Source organism: Phyllostomus discolor, chromosome X (assembly GCF_004126475.2).
Source record: "Phyllostomus discolor isolate MPI-MPIP mPhyDis1 chromosome X, mPhyDis1.pri.v3, whole genome shotgun sequence".
Taxonomy (NCBI): domain Eukaryota; kingdom Metazoa; phylum Chordata; class Mammalia; order Chiroptera; family Phyllostomidae; genus Phyllostomus; species Phyllostomus discolor.
Window position 1 is genome coordinate 78,892,581 of NC_050198.1, and position 18,039 is coordinate 78,910,619.

Consider the following 18,039-nt stretch of genomic DNA (forward strand, 5'->3'; position numbering starts at 1 on the left):
TTGGTTTTCTCCATGTGTCTTGTATACATGTTCTGTAAACCCTTCCCCCATTCCCCCTCATAATCCCCTTCGACCTCCCCTCTGGTTACTATCAGTTTGTTCTTAACTTCAATGTCTCCAGTTATATTTTGGTTGCTTATTTGTTTTGTTGTTCTGATTGGTTGTTTTTTGTTTTCTTATGTTTCAAATCACTGATTTGATTCTTGGCTTCTTCCACTCTACTGTTGATTCCTTGTAAATTGTTCTTTATTTCAATTAGTGCATCCTTTGTTTCTGACAGGATCTTTTTATGCTGGTGAGATCCTCAGTAAGTTTACTGAGCATCCTTATAACCAGCGTTTTGAACTCTGCATCTAGTAGATCGCTTACCTATATTTTGTTTAGTTCTTTTTCTGGAATTTTGTTTTATTCTTTCATCTGGGCCATGTTTGTCTCATTTTTGACAACCTTCTCACATATATTTGTATGTATTAAGTAGAGCTGCTACATATCCCATGCTTGATAGAGTGGCCTAATGTAGTTAGTGTCCTGCAGGACTCAGTGGAACAGCCTTCCCTATGACCTAAGCTGTGTATTCAATATGTGCCTGCCTTGTGGGCTGTGTATACCCTCCTCTTGTCTCTGAGCCTTGATTACTGTTGGCATTCCCAACGTCAGCTGCTGCCTTTGTTCTGCATAAGCTACAAGCAATCTGTAGGTGGCTGCTATTTGTGCTGGACTTGGAAGTTCCCAGGAAAGGCCAAGCTGTGAACCAAGTCTGACTGCTGCTAGTTCCAGGGCAGGGGCAACTTACTGAGTGGTACAGGACTTGCTGAAGCCAGATGCTGCTTGCTTGAGAATTTAGGAATATCTGAATCATGGTCCAAGGCAAGACATTCATATGGAAAAGTCACTAGAAACAGCTTGGATGGGCCTGAAAGTTGGGTAGGGCAAACATTGTGAGCCAGATTTATAGAGTCTCAGATATTCCACCTGGCTGCCAGTTCTGTGGCTCTGTTGGAGAGGGACCTGAAAAGGAATAATGCCAGCAATTCTCTCTGGGAGAAAGCTGCCTTCCAGCTCTTGATCTGGTACCAGACACTACAGTTCTTCCTCATATGTTTCTGATGCCTTTCAATCTGCTGCCCTGGCACTGGGGCTCAGACAGAGTGAGTCCAAGTAAGTCTATGTGGGGCCTTTTAAGAGGAACTTCCTGGGAGCCCAGAAGTTTCTGTCTTTCATAGCCTCAAACTGTGCTGGTTTTTATTGCCAGAGTTATGGTGACATATCTTCCTGGTACTTGAACCCTGGACTGGAGACCCTGGTGTGGTGTTGAGACCCCTCACTCCTAAGGTATCCCTCTCAATATTTATCCCCCACATATGGGTGTGGGACCAGCCCATTCTGTGTCTCCGTCCCTCCTACCAATCTCAATGTCATTTCTTCTTTAATTCTGTAGTTCTAGGATCTCCATTCAGCCCAATTTCTGACAGTTTTGAATGATGGTTATTCTATAGTTTAGTTGTATTTTTGTTGTGTTTGTGCAAGGAGGTCAGCTGTATTTACCTATGCTGCAATTTTGACTGGAAGTCCCAAGTCATTGAACTTTTTCTGAGCCTACATCTGCAAACAACCAAACAAAAAAAAATTATCTGTCAAGCATTCTTCTACAAATGAATATTAAATTATATAAGACATAGAAAAATAGTTGAACAAATGCAAAGTGCTATAAAATAAAGGTGATTCACACAATTATGCTTTTTAAAGACTCCCATGAGCCTTGTTGTCTAACTTTTGATTGATAAGGACATAATGATGAGGTGCAGAAATTGATGGCTTAGGATATAGGAAATATGTAGTGACATAATGGGGAAATAAGTCTTCATTTACCAGCTAACTTGTAATTGCCATTGCTGCCAAATATATCTTCTTAACAATATACCTCCAATATCCATGAACCCAGATACTTCCAAATCCCTGAAGCTTACAGCTTAAAAACTCGATTCAGTTAATACTCTATTGACACAGAGCAACTTTGAATTCTCTTTCATGTTCAAGAACTATAATCTACATTTTAGTAAAACTGTATCTGATCTTACTACAGTAAATATAACACAAAATTCTACCATACCTTTATAGGAGTTGTCATTTACCTAGCATTGGTTATCATTGATAAATTAGGAACTGTCCTAGAAAGAGAGGTTTTTTAGTCACAACCTATGTAATGAAAAAGAATCAGAGATACCACAAGACACTGGTTGTGTCATGGAAGGCTTGCTATTTCTCATGAGGGTCACAATGAGCTGAGGTACAGCTGTAAAATGCTTGAGGGACCCTGACTGATCCCATCACAATCAGATGGTAGTTTGATACTCAGTTTGTCAGTTCTTGTTTTCCTATGTTTTAACTTAGTGCTTTGTTAATACCATATTGCCATTTTCTTCCTTTTCAACTACCCTCGCCAATTTCATATGTCATTATCCTCTTTGATGAGAAATTCCTTTTCTGAAAAGCTGGCCAATAATCACCTTACCATTACTATGCCTGCTTTCTGACATGTGAAATACATACTATCAATTTACCTTCACTGATTTATCAGTTTCTCCTTTTTGCCATAGCTGCTCATTTTCTCTGCTGTCTTCCAATCTCTTTTATATGGGATTTCCATTTCCCATTCACTGAATGTTGCATTCATTTATTTCAGTGACCTCAGTAAGCCTTGATCCTTACACTCATATGACTGTAAGCTATTTGTTTCTTTTTCAATATAAATAAGTTTGAAAGCTTAGCAGGTGGCTTTTCCCCCTCAGGTTGGTATTTCCTTTTAAAAGAAGCTGAAGTTTAAAAGAGCTTAGAGTTAACTGAGTGTTATGAAAATATCCCAAATAATACATGAAAGTGTCCTATTTCAAAATTAGTTGGAGAATGCAAACTTGAACAAAAAGAGAGTTGGTATCATCTGTAGATTTAATAAAGAACTTGGTGACTCTCATATATTGAATATGTTGAAAATAACTGGAACATTTTCCAGTTATTGATGGTTCCAATTTTAGCCAAAACATAATGACTGAATGTACTTAGATATAGCTATACATAGCTTCCAAAATTCTTCCTCTAATTGAAAAAGTAGTTTTCTTCAATTTACTATCCACTAAAATTACTATAAACCGATGTAACACAAACCCACTGCCACTTAAATACCATTTATTCTCTTCTTTTAATTCCAGTTCTCTGAAGTTTTTATGTATTTTTAAAAAATGTCTAGATATCATTTGGGCCATATTATGTGAACGTTGCCACTGCCACACTTTGCTAATAATACACCATAACTGAAGACCTAATATTTACCTTTAATGAATCTTTGTATCATTTAGAGAGATAAATGTCCAATAAGCTATTGATGACCATGAAGGTAGTCATTGAGAATTATTATCCTCTACTCACAGTTTGACCCTCTCAGGGAAACTGTACTAAGACTTTAATAGACTTGATTTCATTCACACAATAGCTATTTGGTGACTCATTTCTGACCTCAAAATTAATATGACATTTTATGATAATTACATCTAAACCACATGATAGCATAACCCAATCAATCCTAATTGATGAACATTCTACAAAATATGTGACCAGTACTGCTCAATTGTCAAGGTCATAAAAATAAGGAAAGTCTGAGAAGTTGTCATAGCCAATAGGAGGCTAAGAATTCATGACAACTAAATGAAATGTGGTAAGCTGGATAGAGCTCTATAACAGAAAAAAGAAAATTGGGTAAAAATAAAGGACATTGGAATAAATTGTGGACCTTAGTTAATAATAATAATGTTGATATCGGTTTGTTAATTGTGACAGATTTATCATATTAACTTAGGATGTCAATAAGTGGAAAAATGGACATAGGGTATAAAGGAACTGTCTTCAATATCTTTGAAATTTGTAAATATTAAAATAATTCTAAAATTTTTTAAAAAATGTTTATTAAAAATACAATGCCAAGCAAACAGTGAAAGATAACCAGGCACAAAGGAGATATTACAATTTGAGAGAGAAGAGGCACACACACACACACACACACACACACAAAAACATATACATGAGGAGATCTATAAACTTACATAAAATAAAATTAAAGGTATAACAAAAATATGCATAGTACCCTCATGTAGATAAACTCAACTTGAAATTTTAGCAGGAACTTGACACTACACAAATAACACAATGTTATTATGAACTATAATCACTATATTGCATATTATGTCTCCAGAAATTATTTATCTTATAACTGAAAGTGTAAACATTATAATCAATATCTTCTATTCTTCTTGCAACCAGCCACCAGTAAGTACCATTCTACATTGTGTTCTTTCTGTTACTAAAAAATTTGCTAACAGAGTAGACCTGAAGTGTTCTCACTGCATACATGCACACACATACACATACATACACAAATGGCAACTATGGGAGATAATTGATTTCTTAATTAGTTTGACTATGCTAGTTATTTTATGATGGATACATTTATCATATTGTATATAAAATACACTCAGTTTTTATTTATCAAAAACAAATTAAATTTTCAGAGCATGAAAGTTTGAAAAAGAATCAAAGAATAAAGAATACCTACATGAATTATGAGACACCACTAACTAAACAACAGATACTTTACTGATATTCCAGAAGGAAAATAGAGGGAGAAAGGAACAAAACACAAACTTAAAGAAATAATGGCTGAGAATTTCTAAAATATGAGGTGAGATTTGGACATCTAAGTTCATAAAACCCATAAGTCACCAAAGTGTTTTAACTGAAAAGATCTTCTCCAAGACACATTATAACAATACAGCGTAAAAACAAAGAAAAAGAAAATTTTAAAAGCAACAAGAGAAAAGAATCACTCACCTATGATGTAACTTCCATAAGGCTATCAGTGGATTTTTAGGTAGAAACCTTGCAGGCCAGGAAACGCTGGGAAGATGTATTCAAAGTGCTGAAATGGTCAATCAGACATATATTACCTGACAGAGTTATCCTTCAGAAATAAAGATAACCTAAAGAATTTCCAAGATAAACAATAGATGAGAGAGTGTATCAACACTAGAACTGCCTTAAAAGAAATGCTGAAGAGACAATAATTATTAACATAAAAAGATATAAAGCATACTATTAAACATAAGTCTACAGTCATACTCAGAATACTCTAATACTGCAATTTTGGTAGTTTTTTAATTCTTTAACTCTAGTATGAAGGAGGGGCACCCAAAATTATCTTATACATGGCAGGCCCCTTGTATTACAGGCTTCCCCACTAGGTCACTGTTCTAGGAAACTTCTGTATCAGTGTACCAGCTGCTGATGTTGTGAGAGGCTGCATTCAACTTCACTGAATTTGTTTAAGACTTTTTCAACACCTTTTTTCATTTCATGATGGGTGATTTACAAGCACACTTGCACATACTGTGTTGACTGTTCATTTGTTTTTGACTAGTTATGGCAGGACCCCTGTGCCTTGCCATCCCTATTCACCTGATCTCACCCTGAGCAACTTATTTTTGTTTCCCTGAATGAAAAATATCCTCAGTGGGAAATGTTTTACTAATGTGGAAGAGGTGAAACAAAAAACAGCAGAAGCACTAAAAGACATCAAAATTGGCAAGTTCAAAAACTGTTTAGAGCAGTGGGAAAAATGTCTTGATATGTATATTGTATCAAATGGAGAGTATTTTGAAGGTGACTAAAATTTAAATGTATTTGAAAAATACACAATTTTTATAAATAAATTCCAGTTTATTGGGCCCCCCTCATATAAATGTTAAAGGACAAAAGTGTTAGCAACAACTACATTTAAAATAATATATTAATGAATACACTATATAAAAAGATGAAACATGGCATCAAAAACATAAAATGTCAGTAAGGAAGTAAAAAGGTAGAGGTTTTATATAAAATCGAATTAAAGTTTTTATTAGGTTGAGAGAGAGAGAGATTAAAATAAAGGAATTAGGTTCAAAGATGGTGGCTTTGCTCCAGGGAGCATGATTCCCTGCTTCTGTGCATGGGAGAGAAACTCAAGGATCACAGGAGGAACAGGGCAAGTGGCCTAGGTTACCAAAATATTTTTGAAAACAGGACATCAAAAATTATAGTGGACATTGAAAAACCAGACAATAAGGAGACTGCTTCAGCACAACAGGAACCCAAGGATCAGCACAGGGACCAGGGGGGTTGCAGCCTCCATGCCTGGTGCTCCTGGGTCTGCCTCAGGGCACCCGGGAAAGTGGAGTCACTGCTCCCTCCCTGGACTATGGGGATTGAGCAACACCACGGGAGACCTTGTGGCTTGAAGGCACAGAGAGGGCAGTTGGACTGGGAGACAATCACCCAGGGGCTGGGAGCACCCACCCATAGCCCTGGGAGAAGTGAGTGCCTCCAGCCAGCATGACCAGGGGTGGCCGGAAGTGTGCCCGCACCCCCAGCCCAGTGGGAGTGTGGATAGGTGGAAAACCCAGATCGTGCAGCCCCGATCAAGGAAAGGGCATGGGTATTCTTGGGTTTCTAGAGCTTGTGGTGGTGAACTGTGGAAGCGCGTGCCCCCCTCGGAAATCCTGACTCTTGTGCTGTGAACCAGGAATGGACACAGAGCTTAGAGGGTTCCTAGAGCCAGAATCTGAAAAATTTGGTGGATGTGCATGCCCCTTTACAATCTCCAGAGCTTGCACCATGAATCCAGAAAAGATGCGTGTGCTTCCCGAGAACATAGTGCCCACCGCGGTGAAATTTGGGGGAAGGGCGTGTCTCCTTGTGATCACCGGAGATTGCATCCTGAAACCACCAAAGATGCAGGAGCCCTGTGGGGCCCCTGGAGACCGTGGAAGTGAGCTCCGGAGAGTGTGCTCAGGAGCGCCCAGGGTCCTTTAGGGGAAAGTCAGATTGGATCTGGGGAGAGCCCCCTGCTGGCCCTGGGGACAGTACCCTGGTGACTTACTGAGTTTTGACTGGGAAGAGTGATAAGCAATTCAAACGCCCCTTAGACTGCTGAAGCCAGCAAGACCAAAAACACTGGTCTGGCCACTTAGAAACCAACAACAGGATTTTTTATTTGTTTTGTTTTGTTTTTGTCTTTCTTTCTTTCTTTTTCTTTCTTTCTTTCTTTCTTTCTTTCTTTCTTTCTTTCTTTCTTTCTTTCTTTCTTTCTTTCTTTCTTTTTTGCCTGTTGTTGGTTGGTTGATTTTATCTTGTGTTTTAACTGACTTTTTATTTTTCAATTCTTATTTTTATATCTCTCAATCCCAAATGTTTCTCTTCCATTCACCCTAGTATTATTCCTTCCACTCCAAATTTATCTCTCCTGCATTCCATCTTCTGCTTTTTTCCTCTTTTCTTTTTTTGAGCTTGCAAGTTACTGCAAATTTGTATTATATTTTTCTCACTTTTCTGACATTTTTTTATTTTAATAGTATTTTGGTATACTTTTTTTTCTGTATAATCTTCTTTGCTTGGCTGGTTATACTGTCATTTGATAGGTTTCCCCTGTTATCTCAGTCACAGTGTGTTGATAATTTACTATCCTTCATTTGTGTTCCATTAGTACACCTCTCATGGTTCTATACTCCTTATTCTTGTTATCTAGATCTCATAGATTCTGTCACATGACTGTTGCTTGAATATTACTGTAAATAAGACTTAGATCATACAATTGTAAATACTACTCAACACCCCTCCCTGATCTCAGCCCACTTTGCAATTTCCTGAACTATATTATTGTGGGGGTTGTCTCTATTCTTTTACACACTACTCCTATTTACTAATCTGTATTCCAATCCTACATCAGAAACTGACCTCCCACAGCCTCACAACTTTCTAGATCCAACTAACATTCTTTTTGTCCTCAATAAGAGCATTACCTTCTTTCCATCCTTTCTAAAACATGGCTAGTGGGGTGGAGGATCACGGTTAACACTATAAGTAGCCAAAGGATACCCCATATCTTCTCTACTGGCTGCTAATGTAAATATCATAGAATGCCATCTTGCTGTCTTAAACTATTTTACCTTACTCCTCCAACTGATCACAAAAAAAGAGTAGGGGAAGCCGTGAACACCAGGATACCCGAAGAAGATTGCACCACTGAATCTCACAGGTATTCCCCCACAGAAGTTCACACCATAATCACAGGGAACCAGAACAGATCAATTTAAGAAACAGTGGCTAACAAGAAGAATCCCACGAACAATGAGAAAACAAAGAAACAATCCCCAAATGAAGGGAAAGGAAGAAGCCTCAGAAAAAATGCTACATGAAATAAAGGCAACTGAACTATCAGACATTGAGTTCAAAACAATGATTATCAGGAAGCTCAATGAACTCACAATGAGCTACCAGAAACTACAGGGAAGCTACAATGAACTCACTGAAAACTGCATCAACATGAAAAAGGAAATAGAAGCTCTCAACAAGGGCCAAGAGGAAATGAAGAATGACATTTTTTAACTGAGGAACACATTAGAAAGAATGAAAAGCAGGATCGATGAAGCAGAAGATTGGATTAGCGAGCTAGAGGACAAAGTAGAAAAGAACACCCAGAAAGAGCAAGAAAAGGAAAACAGGCTCAGAAAGAATGAAGAGGGATTAAGAGAAATGCAAGACAATATGAAATGTAATAATATCCGTATAATAGGGATACCGGAAGGACAAGAAGAAGAGCAAGGGATCAAAAACCTATTTGAAAAAGTAATGATAGAAAAATTTCCTAATTTGATGAGAGAAAAAGTCACATAAATCCAGGAAACACAGAGAGTCCCAATCAAGAGGAACCCAAAGAGGCCCACTTCAAGACACATCATAATTAAAATGGCAAAATTTCAAGACAAAGAGAGAATCTAAAAGGCAGCAAGGGAGAAAAAGGAAATAACATACAAGGGAGCCCCAATAAAGCTACCAGCTGACTTCTCAATGGAAACACTCCAAGCTAGAAAAGAATGGCAAGAAATATTCCAAGTAATGAGAACCAGAGGTCTACAACCAAGCCTACTATACCCAGCAAGGCTCTCAATCAATATAGAAGGCCAAATAAAAAGCTTCCCAGACAAAAGAAGTATAAAAGAATACACCTCCACCAAACCAGCTCTGCAAGAGATGCTAAAGGGACTGCTTTAAGGAAAGGAAGGAAAAGAGAGAGAGAGAAAGAGAGGAGCACACATACATAAAAGACAATGAATAAGTACCTATCAATAATAACCTTAAATGTAAATTGATTAAATGCTCCAATCAAAAGGCATAGAATAGCTCAATGGACACGCAAAAATGACCCACACATATGCTGCCTACAAGAGACCCACCTCAGGATAAAAGACCTGCACAAGATGAAAGTGAAGGGCTGGAAACAAATCTTCCAAGCAAATGGACAGGAAAAAAAAAAAAAGGGCCAGGGTAGCAATACTCATATCTGACAAAATAGACATCCAAAAAAGGGCTATAAAGAGAGACCTAGAAGGTCACTTCATAGTACTCAAGGGAAGAATCCACCAAGAAGACATAAATATTGTAAATATTTATGCACCCAACATAGGAGCACCCGAATACATAAAGAAAATCTTAGAGGACTTCAGGAAAGATATTGACAGCAACACCATTACAGTGGGGGAGTTTAACACCCCACTGTCAAAAATGGACACACCTTCCAAACAAAATATCAACAAAGATATCATGGCATTGAAAAATACCCTAGACTAAATGGACTTAACTGATATATACAAAGCCCTCCATCCGAAAGAAGCTAAATACACATTCTTTTCAAATGTACATGGGACATTTTCAAAGACTGATGACATAATAGGACACAAAACAAGCCTCAACAATTTCAAGAAAATTGAAATCATACCAAGCATTTTGTCAGACCACAAGGGACTGAAGCTCGAAACCAACCCCAAAGAAAAAAACCAAAAACACTCAAAATCATGGAGATTAAATATCATGCTATGAAACAATGAATGGGTCAAGAATGATATTAGGGAAGAAATCAAAAGGTTTCTTGAAACAAATGAAAACGAACTCACAACAACCCAAAACTTATGGGACACAGCCAAGGCAGTCCTGAGAGGAAAGTTCATAGCAATACAGGCCCACCTAAAAAAGTTAGAAACATTACAAACAAACAACCTAACCCTACATCTACAAGAACTTGAGGAACAACAACAAAGACAGCCCAGAGCAAGCAGAAGGAAGGAAATAATCAAGATCAGAGCAGAGTTAAATGACATAGAGACTAAAAGCACAATTCTAAAGATCAATGAATCCAAGAGTTGGTTCTTTGAAAAGATAAACAAAATCAACAAGCCTTTAAGCAGACTCATCAAGAAAAGAAGAGAGAAGACCCAAATAAACACAATCAGAAATGAAAGAGGAGATATTACAACAGATACCACAGAAATACAAAGGATTGTAAGAAATTACTATGAAGAACTGTATGCCAAGAAATTTGAAAACCTAGGTGAAATGGACAAATTTCTAGAAAAATATAATCTTCCAAAACTTAATGAAAATGAAGCAGAAAGCCTGAAGAAACCAATAACAGCAAAAGAAATTAAAGCAGTAATCAAAAAACTCCCAACACACAAAAGCCCTGGACGAGATGGTTTCACAGGAGAATTCTACAAAGCATTTAAGGAAGAGCTAACCCCTATCCTTCACAGACTATTCCAAAAAATCCAAAAAGATGGGAGACTCCCAAACTCTTTTTATGAGGCCAACATCATCCTAATTCCAAAACCAGATAAAGACACAACAAAGAAAGGAAACTTCAGGCCAATATCACTGATGAACATTGACACTAAAATCCTCAACAAAATACCGGCAAACCGCATCCAACAATACATTAAAAAGATCATACACCATGACCAAGTGGGATTCATTCCAGGGATGCAAGGATGGTACAATATTCGCAAATCAGTAAATGTAATACACCACATAAACAAAAGCAAAGACAAAAACCACATGATCATATCAATAGGTGCAGAAAAAGCATTTGATAAGGTACAGCACCCATTTATTGTAAAAACACTCAGCAAAGTGGGAATAGAGGAACCATTCTTCAAAATAATAAAGGCCATATATGAGAGACCTACAGCCAACATCATACTCAATATGAAAAAATTAAAATCTTTCCCACTAAGATCAGGAACAACACAAGGCTGTCCACTTTCACCACTTCTATTCAATATAGTACTGGAAGTTTTAGCCACAGCCATCAGAGAAGAAAAAGAAATAAAAGGCATCCAAATCAGAAAGGAGGAAACAAAACTGTCATTGTTTGCAGATGACATGATAGTGTACATAGAAAATCCTATATTCTTCACAAAAAAACTGCTTGACCTAATCAATGAATTTGGCAAAGCAGCGGGATACAAAGTCAATCTCCAGAAATCAAAGGCATTTCTGTACACCAAAAATGAAACAGCAGAAGCAGAAATCAAGAAAAAATCCCATTTGAAATAGCAAAAAGAAAAATAAAATATCTAGGAATAAACCTAACCAAAGAGGTAAAAGACCTGTATTCAGAAAACTACACAACACTGAAGAAAGAAATCAAGGAAGACACAAACAAATGGAAACATATACCGTGTTAATAGATCGGAAGAATTAACATCATCAAAATGTCCATACTACCCAAAGCTATTTACACATTCAATACAATACCTATTAAAGTACCAATGGCTTATTTCACAGACATAGAACAAACACTTCAAAAATTTATATGGAATCATAAATGACCCTGCATAGCTGCTGCAATTTTGAGAAAGAAGAGTAATGTTGGAAGGATCACAATACCTGACACTCAACTATACTACGAGGCCACTGTAATCAAAACAGCCTGGTACTGGCATAAAAACAGGCACATGAACCAATGGAACAGAACAGAGAGCCAAGAAATAAACCAAAGTCTCTATGGTCAATTAATATTTGACAAAGGAGGCAGCAACATAAAATGGAATACAAATAGCCTCTTCAACAAATGGTGTTGGGAGAACTGCACAGCTACATGCACAAAAATGAAACTTGAGCACCAACTTACACCTTAGACAATAATAAATTCAAGGTGGATAAAAGACTTAAATATAAAACGTGACACCATTAAAGTTCTAGAGGAGAATGTAGGTAGGAAAATCGCAGATATTTCATGCAGAAACTTTTTTACTGACATATCCCCTAGAGCAAGGGAGATAAAGGAAAGAATAAACAAATGGGACCTCATCAAAATTAAAAGCTTCTGCACAGCTAAAGAAAACAGTATCAAAATTAAAAGAGAACCAACTGTATGGGAAAGCATATTTGCCAATGAGACCTCAGACAAGGGTTTAATCTCCAAAATATATAAAGAACTTACAAGACTGCACTCTAAGAAGACAAGTAACCCAATTAAAAAATGGACAAAGGACTTGAACAGACACTTCTCCAAGGAGGACATACAGAAAATCCAAAGACACATGAAACCATTTTCAATATCGCTAGCTATCAGAGAGATGCAAATTAAAACCACAATGAGATACCACTTCACACCAGTCAGAATGGCCATCATAAACAAACCAACAAACAACAAGTGTTGCAGAGGTTGTAGAGAAAAGGGGACCCTAGGGCACTGTTGGTGGGATTGCAGACTGGTACCACCACTATGGAAAGCAGTATGGAACTTCCTCAAAAAACTAAAAATGGATCTTCCTTTTGACCCAGCAATTCCACTGCTGGGACTATATCCTAAGAACATTAAAACACCAATCCAAAAGAACCTATGCACCCTGATGTTCATAGCAGCACAATTTACAATAGCTAGGTGCTGGAAGCAACCTAGATGCCCATCAGTAAATGAATGAATCAAAAAACTCTGGTACATTTACACAATGGAATTGTATCTAGCAGAAAGAAAGAAGTAGCTCCTGGCCTTTGCAACAGCTTGGATGGAGTGGAAAGCATTATGTTAAGCGAAATAAGCCAGGCAGTGAAAGATAAATACCATATGATCTCACCTTTAACAGGAACCTAAACAACAAAACAAACAAACAAGCAAAATATAACCAAAGACATTGAAATAGAGGACAGACTTACAGTGACCAGAGGGGAGAGAAGGGGGAATTTCAAGAGAGAATGGGAAGGGCTTACGGGAAAAAAATTTAAAGGACACGTGGACAAAAAGTAGGGGGAGGGCAGTAATGGGAGGAAAGTGGTGAGGGTTGAGTGGGTGGGCTTGATTGGGAGTAAAAGTGAGAAAACTGTACTTGAACAATGATTAAAATAAAAAAATAAAGGAATTAGATACCACTACACAAAATTAAAAAAAAAATTCACAAAAGAAGAGAGCAAGAAAGGAAGAAAAGGAGAAATGAAGTATAAAACAGTGAAAAACAATAAGATCGCATTGGTAAGCTCTTACATATAAATATGTACTTTAAATGTAAATAGCTTAAATTCTCCAGTCAAAAGGCATATAGTGGGTGAGCATAATTTTAAAAAAAATACCTAACTATATGTTGCCTACCAGAGACTCACTTCACTTTCAAGGGAAATATAGACTTCACATGAAAGGATGGAAAAATATACAATGTACAAATGGAAACCAAAAAAAAACAAGGGTAGCTAGAGTTATGTAAGACAAAAGAGACTTTAAGCCAAAATTGTAACAAGAGAACAAGATGATTATCATATAATGATAAAGAGTTAAATTAAGAGAATGCAACAATTGCCCTGGCTGGTTTGGCTCGGTAGATTGAGTGCCAGCTTGCAGGTCAGGGAGGTGCTGGTATGATTCCCAGTCAGAGCACATGCCTGGGTTGCAGGCCAGGTCCCCAGCAGGGCAAATGTGAGAGGTAACCGCACACTGATGTTTCTGTCTCTCTTTTTCTCCCACCCTTACTCTGTCTGAACGTGAATGAATGGATCTTAAAAAATGAGAGAGAGAGAGAGAATCCATCTAACAGTTGTAAATATATATGCACACAAAATTAAAGCACTTAAATATATTAATTAAATTACAACAGATCTTAAGGGAGAATTGGACAGTAATATAATAAATAGTTTGAGACTTCAAGTCCCCATGTTCAATGCTGGATATATCATCCAGACAGAAATGCAATAAAGAAATATTGGATTGGAACTACTGCAGACCAAATAAACCTAAGAGGCATCTACAGAAGATTTTACAGAACAGCAGCAGAATAAACATTCTTTTCAAATGCACACAGAATGTCTACAAGATAAAATATAAAGTGTCTGACAAAAGTAAGGCTTGCTTGAGTATGGTCGGTATGGTATGTGAATGTCTCACACAAGATGGACAGCAATTTGAAAATTTCACCTAAAAATGCCATGTGGTGTACTTGAGTGTGATAGTGTTATGTTACAGAATTAAATGCTTATGATTTTGTAATAAAAGTTTTTGTAATAAAAAGAGGTGTTATTTTTGCCAGACCCTGTATGTTAGATCACCAAACAAATCTTATCAAATTTAACAAGACTGAAATCATACTATCTTTTCTGACCACATTGTTATAAAACTAGAAACCAATAATAGGAGAAACAGTGGAAAATTCACAATAAATGGAAATTAAAGAAAATGCACCTGAGCAACAATTCGTTAAAGAAATCAAAACAAAAAATATACATAAAACAAAAATAAAAACACATTATACCAAAACTTAAAAGGCATCAAAACCAGTTCAAAGAGAAAATTTTCTTGACATAAATGCCCACATTAAGAAAAATATATAAAATAAGTATCTAGACAAGTAACTAGAAAAAGAACAAATTATGATCAAAGTTAGCATAGGGAAGGAAATAACTAAGATAAAATTAGAAATAAAGACCAAAAATAACAACAGAATAGATCCTTGCACAACAGTCATGATTATCTTCTCTGTATTGTTCCAATTTCAGTGTGTGCTGCTGAAGCGAGCACATACACAGAGCCACAGAATGGCAACACCATATTGGAGACTCCATAAACCTGGTTAAAAAGGGTTGCCCCACACAGACGAATTCCTAAGGCTCTACCCCATCCAACTTATGGGTGCACTTTTCTACAATACACCATACTACTAAGACAGGGAGTCAAAGCAGCTCTACCTAATACATAGAAACAAACACAGAGAGGCTGCCAAAATGAGGAGACAAAGAAATATGGCCCAGATAAAAGAATAGAGCAAAGCTACAGAAAAACGACTAAGCAAATTGGAAATAAGCAATCTAACAGATGCAAAATTGAAAACACTGTTTATTAGGATGCTCAAGGAATCCATTGTGTACTTCAAAAACATAAAAAAGACCCAGGCAAAAATGAAGGTTATGCTAAGTGAAACAAAGAAATATTTACAGGAAACCAACAGTGGAGTACATGAAGCTGAGAATAAAATCAATGATTTAGAATATAAGGGGAAAAAAAAAACATTCATTCAGAAAAGCAAGAAGAAAAAACTCAAAAAAAAAAAAAAATCAAACCCAAGGATAAGCTAAGGAGCCTCGGGACAATTTCAAACTTACCAATATTTGAATCATAAGGGTACCAGAAGTAGAAGAGAATGAGCAAGAAAGTGAAAACTTACTTGAAAAAACAATAAAAGAAAACTTCCCTAATTTGGTGAAGGAAATAAACATGCAAGCAAGCCCAGGAAGCACAGAGAGTCCCAAACAAGATGGACCACAGAGGACCACACCAAGACACATTATAATTAAATTGCCATAGGTTAAAGATAAAGAGAGAATCTTAAAAGCAGCAAGAGAAAAGCAGATAGTTACCTACAAAGGAGTTCCCATAAAGCAGCTGATTTCTCAAAAGAAACTTTGCAGGCTAAAAGGAACTGGCAAGAAGTATTCAAAAATGATGAAAAGCAAGGACCTACAACATAGAATTATTCTATCCAGCAAAGCTATCATTAAGAATGGAAGGGCAGATAAAGTGCTCCCCAAACAAAGTGAAGCTAAAGGAATTAGTTCATCATCACCAAGCCATTATTATATGAAATGTTAAAGGGACTTATTTAATAAAAAGATCAAAACTATGAACATTAAAATGACAATAAATTCACAACTATCAACAATTGAATCTAAAAACCAAACTAAGCCCTGGCTGGTGTGGGTCAGTGGATTGCATGTAGGCTTGTGAACCAAAGGGTCAATGGTTTGATTCCCAATCAGGGCACATGCATGGGTTGTGGACCAGGTCCCCAGTAGAGGTGCTGAAGAGGCAACTACACATCGATGTTCTCTCCCTTTCTTTTTCCCTCCTTCCCCTCTGTCTAAAAATAAATAAATAAAATACTTTAAAAATTAAAAATATTTTTAAAAATTTACTAAAAAACAAACTAGCCCTGGCTGGCGTAGCTCAGTGGATTAAGCACAGGCTGCAAACCCAAGTGTCGCAGGTTCAATTCCCAGTCAGGGTACATGCCTGGGTTGCAGGCCATGACCCCCAGCAACCACACACTGATATTTCTCTCTCTCTCTCTTTCTCCCTCCCTTCCCTCTCTAAAAATAAATAAATAAAATCTTTAAAAAAAACTGAACAAACAAGCAAAACAGAAACATAGTCATATGTATGGAGATCATTTGAAAAGTTGCCAGTTGTGAAGGGGAAGATGACAAATGGGGAGAAAGTTACAGGGATTAACAGGTACAAATTGGTAGGAACAGAATAGATAGGAGAGTGCTAAGAACAGCATAGGAAATGGAGTAGCCAAAGAACTCATATACATGATCCATGGCTATGAATTAAGGTGGGGGGGACTGCTGGAAGGAAGGGGGTACTAGGCAGAGAGGAGCAAAGGGGGAAATTTGGATAACTGTAATACCATAATCAATAAAATATATTTAAAAATAGAACAGATTAATGAAACTAAGAGTTTATTTTTGAAAGGGTAAATACAACTGACAAACTTTTAACTAGACTAAGAAATGTATAGATAAAGTTCAAGTAACCCAGCCAAACAGTGGGCTAGATAACAAAGTGTGCACTGTCCTCAAAGCCTCAAGAAAGCAAGCACATCATCTGGCCTATAGGGACTCTGGCCCATGTAATTGTGGATACCAAGTGCTTCTTGGCCCCTGGCTGCTGGGCCAACTGCACCAACTTCACATGCTCCCTCAAGGGAATTATTCTGTTTGCTGAGATTATATTGTGCCTAGTCAATCTGATCTGATTCATCACCTCCACATCAGCATCATTCTCTCTCTCAGCGGTTAAAATGATCCTTGCTGCTATATTCTTTGTCATCTACATGTGTGAGCTGAACACAAGGATATAGATCATCAACTGGCCTTGAAATGATTTCTTCTAAACCCTCATAGTGGCTGTTCTCTACCTGATCATCTCCATTGTTGTCCTTGTTGAGAAAGGAAACCACTCCAAAATCATTGCAGGTATTATGGGCCTATTGCTGTGAGCTTCTTGGGCTTTGATGTCTATTTCGCCTTCCCCTGCAGGCAGCAAAGACATACAGCAGCCCCTACTGACCCTGTGGATGGCTCAGTGTAGGTGAACACCCTTCATTTCTCTCTGTAACCAGAAAAATGCACTTCCATTGAAATGACTCCTCCTTAACCCTACCAACACTGCTAGCCAACTCCCAGCCCCCTATTCAGGTAAAAGTGCATTTATCAGGAGAATTTGTATTCTGGCCTGCCAATCAACCCTCCTTGGTGTGGTCACCTTTATCAGTGTGCCTAGGTCCCCCTTCTCAAGTATCCAAAAGCACACACCAGTTCTGCCTGGACTATGACCTCACCTGAGCCACAAAGTGAGGGAAAGTATGCCTCAAATTTCACACTTCAGGCCCCAGAATGTGGCCCACTCCTAATAACTTCAGCAAGGTGATGGTTCTGTGGAGGGATAAATATAAATAGATAATAAACAGATTGTTAGAATATTAAGAAACTCAAATAAATAAAATCAGAAATAAAAGAGGAGACACCAAAACTCATAACACAAATACAAAGAATCATAAGAGATACTATAAGTAATCGTTCACATTTTTAAAATGTAATCTTTATTTTATTTTTCCATTACTATTTAATTCCATTATA

The 18,039-nt window shown here is 37.2% G+C and overlaps 2 pseudogenes; one reads left to right on the plus strand and one right to left on the minus strand.

The window, feature by feature from the left end:
• Positions 1 to 6,696: 6,696 nt before the first annotated feature.
• LOC114505503 lies at positions 6,697 to 17,521 on the plus strand (annotated as a pseudogene).
• On the minus strand, positions 14,819 to 14,918 carry LOC114505844 (annotated as a pseudogene).
• Positions 17,522 to 18,039: the final 518 nt, after the last annotated feature.